This window comes from Arachis hypogaea, chromosome 20 (assembly GCF_003086295.3).
Source record: "Arachis hypogaea cultivar Tifrunner chromosome 20, arahy.Tifrunner.gnm2.J5K5, whole genome shotgun sequence".
Taxonomy (NCBI): Eukaryota; Viridiplantae; Streptophyta; class Magnoliopsida; order Fabales; family Fabaceae; genus Arachis; species Arachis hypogaea.
In genome coordinates this window covers 37,588,646-37,596,626 of record NC_092055.1, presented here as the reverse complement: position 1 = coordinate 37,596,626, position 7,981 = coordinate 37,588,646, and the positions used below count along the sequence as shown (strand labels likewise).

The 7,981-nt window shown below is 38.0% G+C and overlaps 1 non-coding gene across 1 annotated transcript; it reads right to left on the bottom strand.

Annotated features, from left to right (window-relative positions):
- Window positions 1-435: 435 nt before the first annotated feature.
- LOC112787124 (small nucleolar RNA R71) lies at window positions 436-539 on the bottom strand. The gene has a single exon (XR_003194555.1). It is a non-coding gene; the product is annotated as a small nucleolar RNA R71 (small nucleolar RNA).
- Window positions 540-7,981: the final 7,442 nt, after the last annotated feature.

Sequence of the window (7,981 nt, the reverse complement as noted above, 5' to 3'; positions counted from 1 at the left end):
GATCTCAACATGGATAGAGAAGTTCACAACTATGAGAGAGCTGATGGAAACAATGCCATTCCTGAGAGGAGGGTTCTTGGTTCATACATAAACCCAACCTCTGGGAATTGTGGTAGCAGCATTCAGAAACCACCCATTCAGGCCAACAATTTTGAACTCAAACCACAGCTAATATCACTTGTGGAGAATCATTGTTCATTTGGTGGGAGTGCTAATGAAGATCCAAACCAACATCTCACAAAATTCCTGAGAATTTGCGACACTGTGAAGTCCAATGGAGTCCAGGAAGATACCTATAAACTGCTCTTGTTCCCATTTTCACTTAGGGACAAGGCAGCTAAGTGGCTGGAATCATTCCCAAGGGGGAGCCTAACAACCTGGGATGAGGTGGAAAGCAAGTTTCTGGCACGTTTCTACCCCCCACAAAAGGTCAATAGGCTTCGATCTGAGGTTCAGACTTTTAGACAACAAGATGGTGAAACTCTCTACGAGGCATGGGAGAGATTCAAGGATTTGACAAGGAAATGCCCACCAGACATGTTCCATGACTGGGTGCAATTGCATATTTTCTATGATGGACTTTCTTATGAATCAAGGAAGGCTGTAGACCATTCATCAGGAGGTTCATTGAACAGGAAAAAGACTGTGGAAGAAGCCATTGAAGTGATTGAGACAGTGGCTGAGAATGAGTACTACTATGCTTCAGAGAGACACAACACTAAGGGAGTCATGGAGCTGAACCATGTTGATACAATTTTAGCCCAAAACAAGGTGTTTGCCAAGCAACTAGCAGAGCTCACCAGGAAATTAGAAACAAAGCAAGTGGCTGCAATACACACACAAGATCAAGAGGAAGTAAGCACTAAAGGAGGTGATTGGGAAGAGGCCAACTATGTGGGAAACCAACAAAGGCAATCATATGATCCACATTCCAACACTTACAACCCAGGATGGAAAAACCACCCAAACTTTGGGTGGGGGAACCAACAAACCCAACCACAAAACCACAAACCTTACAACCATAACCAACATAACAATTCCACATACCAAAACTCCAACCAAAGATCATACCAAGCCACACAAAACACTTACTCCCAACCATCATATCATGGCCAAAATAATCAACCTACGCAACCTAATCCGAACCAACAATTTCAAGATCAATTAAACAGGATAGAAGGAACGCTTGCAAACATGTGTCAGGACATAAGTGAGTTGAAAAGCTTTAGGAATGATGTGAGATCTACCTTAAGGAACCATGGTGAAAAACTCAAGAGGATGGAGTCTCAAGTAGGAGAGCTATCTCAACAGGGCCCCAAATCAACTGCAGTGTTCCCTAGTGACACAGAAAAGAATCCTAAAGGGGAACAAAAGAGAGTGAGATGGGAAGAATGCAAGGCCATCACCATATTGAAGGAAGTCTCAGAAGAAGAAGGAATCAGACCCTCAGAACAGGAGCCAGAAATCTTGAAGGAAGGTGTGGAAGAAGCTAAGCAGGAAAGTGAAACTGAGCAAGCCAAGGAACTGCAAAAAGGCATGCTGGAAACATACCAACCAAAAGCACCATTTCCTCAGAGGTTAGGAGGAGGTGAAAAAGGGAAAACCTATTCAAGGTTTTTAGAGACATTTAAGTCTCTCCATATCAATATTCCCTTTCTTGAGATTCTCCAGCAGATGCCTACACATATCAAGTATTTAAAGGAATTGCTGAGCAAGAAAAGAGTTTTGAAGGGAGGACAAACTGTAATAATGAACAAAGAATGCAGTGCCCTCATCAAGAAGGACATAATCTCTAAGAAAACAGACCCAGGAAGTTTTCATATCCCCTGCATCATAGGGGAAACAAAAATTGACAGAGGATTCTGTGATCTAGGAGCTAGCATAAATGTGATGCCTCTGACTCTTATGAAGAGGCTACAACTGAATGAGGTGAGATCCACTGATGTAATCATACAACTGGCTGACAAAACTCAGAAGCAAGCTGAAGGGGTAGTTGAGAATGTGCTGGTGAAAGTGGGAAATTATTTCTTCCCCACAGACTTTGTCATTTTGGACATGGAGGAAAACTACCTACACCCCATCATTCTGGGAAGGCCATTTCTAGCCACTGCTAGAGCACTCATAGATGTAGAACAAGGAGAGCTAATTTTGAGAGTACATGATGAACAGCTCATTTTCAATGCTTTCAAACCTGCATCTGAGCCTGAACCAGAACCTGAAAAGCCTAAGGATGATAGTAGCCATCTGTGTTTGGAGGAAAGCAATCCAGCAGCTGAAATTCTGAAACAGTCCTTGGAAGGCAAACAAGAATTGCAAGAGTTAAAGCCACAAGAATCAATAGAAACAGATCAGAAGGATCCTCCTGGCATAAGGGTCAATGAAGAAATCCTCAAGAGAAAGGGAAGAATTGTAAAGAAATTGCCAAGAGGGTGGAGAAACAAGAAAATTCCCACTGAAGGTTTCTCTCCGGGAGATAAAGTGATATCAAGTCATTATCTGCCAATCCCACCTGGCCTCAAAACCATTCCTTCCCAGCTCCCTCAAGTGTTCACAATCAGGAAAGTTCTTTCTATGGAACATTTAGAAGTCATGAAGGAATCAAATGGGGACGTTTTCATAGTGAGAGGAGAAGACATCAAGCACTACAATCCACCCTAACAAGGGGCAACCGTCAAGCTAGTGACGTTAAAGAAGCGCTTGTTGGGAGGCAACCCAACCTGAGGTAATACTCCCTTGCTGTTTCTTTTATTTGTTTCAATAAAAAGGTGAAGTAGTTTCTGTGCATTGCAAAGAATTAAGTTTGGTGTTTCACACCAAACAATGAATTCGTGGATCAATAATTCAAAGGGGAATGTGTGACTCTAAGTTTGGTGTTCCACCATAAAGATCAACTGAACACAACAACCTTTGAATTATATGAAAGGAACAACCATTCTAAGCAATCACAGAAATGCTTAAAATCCTTAGCAGCAACTTCATTCCAAGGAGAATTCAAGGATTCAAAGAACAGAGAAGTAAGTAGGAGACTAAGTTTGGTGTTCACACACCAACTTAAGACTCAGACACTTGCCCATACATAGTTGAGCTAACCACTCAAGTGCTTGAGAAGCAAGCAACTTCATCACTCTTTGCAGGAAAGGAAACAAGGATCTGAGAAAGAACATGAAGCAACAACTAGGAGAAGAAGGAGAAATCAAATTGTTCCCTGGCAACAAAGAGAAAACAAGGAATTTCACAAGGTGGTGTTGTTCCTTGACAATTCTTTAAAAAGGGCAAACAAAAGCATGCTTGTTCTGGTTTAAACTGTAATTGTTGAATCTTTCTGGAATGTGAAGTTTCTAGTATGTTTGTCTGTTTATTGCTTTGAATAAAGTGAATGCCTAGATGTTTGGATATAACTTCACCTTCTTAAACAAATGCTTGCCATGCTTGTTCTGTTTCCAAAAATAAAAGAAAAGTTTGAACAAAAGTAACTTGGCTCAATTAGTGACAAATCAAGTAGAATTAAGTGGTGGTATGCATGCTTGATTGTTTAGTCAGATCATTGGAAATAGAGTATAGAATTATCATTTTTTGTGTAGAAATTGAAAACTGTCTATGGATCTTAATGAATAAATGTCTTTGGCCATGAAAAAGAAAGAAAAAGAAGAAGAAAAAGCCACTGAAAAAGGACAACCAAAAAGCAAAAAATTGAGAAAATAAGCTAGGCACCAATGGTTTGAACTTCTGAGACAAATGCCTGTGGTGTTTATGTATTAAGGATATGCTTGGATGAATAGGTTCTGAGGAGTGTTTCAACACTTGGTAACTTGGGTTAACTAACCCGGGATTATCAACCAAAAGTCCATTATCAAGAGCAACCTAAATACAAAACATTTAGTCACACAAAGAGGTGCTGGGCACCAATGTCTCAAGAAGAAATGTGAACTAAAATGCCTGGAGTGGATATGTGTAGTGCACTGATAAGAAAAAGAAAATGCTAAAGGCTTGTGCAACACATGACACTAAGCAAACAAGGAGCAAATGAGCTCTAAGAAAAAAAAAAGAAAAGAAAAACAAAGAAGAGAAAAGTGCCAAGGACATAAGAATAACAAGAGGCCATAGCAGTGTTTGATGGATGCAATGAAAAAGTGATAATCTTACCTGATAAGAATGAAAAAGTGATACTGCAACTTTCTGCATAAAACCCTTCTGATGAACTTCAAATGCTTGCTAATATAGCCAATGTAACTGCTTTCTGTTTCATATTTTCTTCTCAAATAACTCAGGACTTGCTTAGGGACAAGCAAGTATTAAATTTGGTGTTGTGATGCCAAGGCATCTTAGGCTAGTTTCACTAGCATTTTTCTGTTAGTTTTAGTTGTTTTATGCATTTTCTTGAGCTTAAAGTAACCAAGAATGGTTAAATGAATAACAAAGCAATGAACCATCCAAACAGTATGATTTTGATGCAAATTCCATGATTTTTAGTTATATTACTTGAATGCTATGACTGGAAGATTTCTCATGAAATTTTGCAAGACTTTGATGCAATTGTTTGGATGATTTCAGGGAAGAAGAGGCTAGGCAAGGAAGCAACAAAATCAATAAAGGAAGCTTGAATATCACATGTGGAGTTTAAGTTCCAGTTTAAGCTTAAACTGGAACTTAAACTACCAAGCCATATAAAGCTGGAAATGGCGTTTAAGTTCCAGTTTAAGCCTAAACTGGAGCTTAAACGCCAGAATCATGAAGGCTAAGAAATGCTGAAACTGAAGTTTAACCTCCAGTTTAACCTTAAACTGGAGGTTAAACGCCAGAATGAGAATTCCACTCAGGAAGCATTTCCACGTTTAACCTCCAGTTTAACCTTAAACTGGAGGTTAAACGCCAGAAGTGAGAAAGGCACCAGGAGCATTTCCACGTTTAAGCTCCAGTTTAACCTTAAACTGGAGCTTAAACGTGTTCGACTATTTCTCCCCTCCAGGGTTGCTTTCTTCATTTCCACGTTTAAGCTTCAGTTTAACCTTAAACTGAAGCTTAAACGTGTTCGACTATCTTCCTCCTCCAGGGTTATTTTCTTCATTTCCACGTTTAAGCTTCAGTTTAACCTTAAACTGAAGCTTAAACGTGTTCGACCCAATTGCTCCTCCAGGGTTGCTTTCTTCATTTCCACGTTTAAGCTTCAGTTCAACCTTAAACTGAAGCTTAAACGTGTTCGACATTTCACACTCCTGGGTTGCTTTCTTCCATTTCCACGTTTAAGTTCAGTTTAACCTTAAACTGAAACTTAAACTTCAACTTAAACGCCACTTTTTGAAAGAGGTTTCTGGGCCAAATATATTGAAGTTTAAGTTAGCATTTGAGCACAAACATTAACTTAAACGTATTATGGTATGAAACCCAATTGAATATCATGGTTTATGGGATTAGGCCTGAAGAATTGATGAGTCTGGAGCTTTAATTTGTTGAGTCTTGTGTCATTACTTGTTTATCACTAAGTTTGCTCAATGAATGTTACAGAATTGGATCACAGCCTCATCAAGGATTATGGACCATAAACCCAAAGCAAAAGGAAATCAGGGAAAGGCCTCAAAGCCCAAGAAACACAACAGAAGCTCAATATAGAAAGTGTATAAATAGGATAGAATTTAAGTTAGGAAGGACTGGACCTTTTCATTTTGCTAGTTTTCATACCTTTGTAATTGAATTCAGAGCTATGACTCACTAAACCCCCTTTCATTGGGTTAGGGAGCTCTATTGTAATTCAATGAATCAATAATAGTTTTATCTTCTTCTTCAATCTTTTCTCTTGAATTTTGTTAGAAAGCTTCTCGATCTAATTCCATTGGGTAGTTGTCTTGGGAAAGAAACTACCCATAATTGGAATCCTTCGGAACCTTGGGAAAGGAATGGAGGATTCATGCTAGAGAAGCTTTCTCACAGTGAATTGGATTGGGATTTGGATGGATATTGTGACATGTAATCCTACCAAATTGTGGTTCATGAAACTGTGTGGTATAATCAGTGATCGAGCATCATCTCTTCTTATGAACATTTAAACCAAGGGATTGGGAATTTGTTTGTTTTTAGAGAGAATTGGTGAGCCAAGGGATTGGGATCCAATCATATAAGATTGCCAAGCAAAATTCAATGAACGCATTGGTTGAGGAAGAGATAAAAATGTTTTGATTCGGAGATCTCAATATCTCCTATAACCCAATGAATTCCCCATTTCTGATTTCCACTTTCTCTTTACATTCTGCAACTCAATTCATGCAATCACCCCCATTCCCTTTTAATTTCAGCAATTTAGCTTCTGCTCTTTAATTCATGCAATTTAAGATTCCGCCATTTCAATTTCTTGCCATTTACGTTTCCCGCCAATTTTACATTCCGCAATTCTCATCTAATTCTTGATTCCGCTCAACTAGACACACTTCTAATCCGAATTGCTCATTCAACCAATCCTTGTGGGATTCGACCTCACTCTATTGTGAGTTTTTACTTGACGATAACCGGTGCACTTGCCGGAAGGAATTTTGCCGATCGTGCAATTTCCTAAATCGTGGCATAACAAGTTTATGCGCATCACGCGGCCGCGTCGTCCATGCGTTCGCATCGCTGCCTGTTTTCCTCAAAAACTCCATTTTGTGTTTTCCTTCTATTTTTGTATGTTTCCTTTCCATCCTTTAAATCATTCCTGCCTTAGGATTTCTGAAAATACTCAACACACAAATCACGGCATCGAATGGTGATAAAGGGTAATTAAAATTAATATTTTTAAAGCCTAGGAAACATGTTTTTCACATATATCACATAATAAGGAAGGAAAAGTAAAACCATGCAATTTACATGAATAAGTGAGTGAAGGATTGAATAAATCACTTAAATTGAGCACAAAATATATCATAAAATATGGGTTTATCAACCTCCCCACACTTAAACAATAGCATGTCCTCATGCTAAATCCAAGATAAAGAATAAGGTAAGGTTAAAGTGGTGGAATCTCATGCAATGCATTCTATTCTAAATGCAACTACCTAAATGAATCATGCAATTCTAATTATTATTCACTTTTATATAAAGCTTACATGTAGTTAGGTTAATTCATATCCTCAAGGAATCATATATGCATAGCCAGATCCTAGATAATGTTAAAGCACCTTTACAATTGAGATGGGTAAAAAATATTTTACAAACTTGCAAGACAATTAACAATTAAGCAAAGATATATAGTGATGAGCTATTGAACCCTCACTGGATTTTGTGTTTACTCTCTAGTCACTCAGTGTTTATTGGGTTAATCACTCTATTCTTTTTCTATCCTTACTTTCTATAACTTTGTTCTTCATTTAACCAATCAACAAATATGGAAAATAGACATACAAAAATCATGAGGTCTTTTTCAAGGTTGTAATGGGGCCAAGGTAAAGGTGAAGGCATATGTATAAGGCTAAGTGAGCTAATAAGCGAATCCTTGATTAGTCTAAGATCTCACCTAACATACATACTTTATAAATCAAAGTTTCTTAACCTATTTGCCCAAATTTTCCCTCTTTGTATTGCAAACTCATGCATTAAATTTAATTTTGTCCCATGTGCATTGATTTTTTTATTTTGCAATTGGAGAATTTTTGTATCCCTTTTATTTAAATACTGAAATTTTTTTTTCAATGCACATGGTAATTCAATTGTTTTGATTTCACATGAGCATGCTTCCCAAATTTTGTTTTTGAAACAACTCATTCTTTTTAAATTCCTACTTTGTTTCTATCATCCCATGTTCCCATAAAAATTTCCCACACTTAAATAATGCACAATTTCTATCTTAAGCTAACCAAGGATTCAACTTGGGATTCATATTTTATTTTTCTGCTTAAGGCTAGTAATGTGGTTATAGAAAAAGAGGGGATTAAAAGGCTCAAGGGGGCTAACAAGGGTGATGTAAAAGGTAGGCTCATTTGGGACACTACAAGAAAATACGTCTTTTGCCACACTT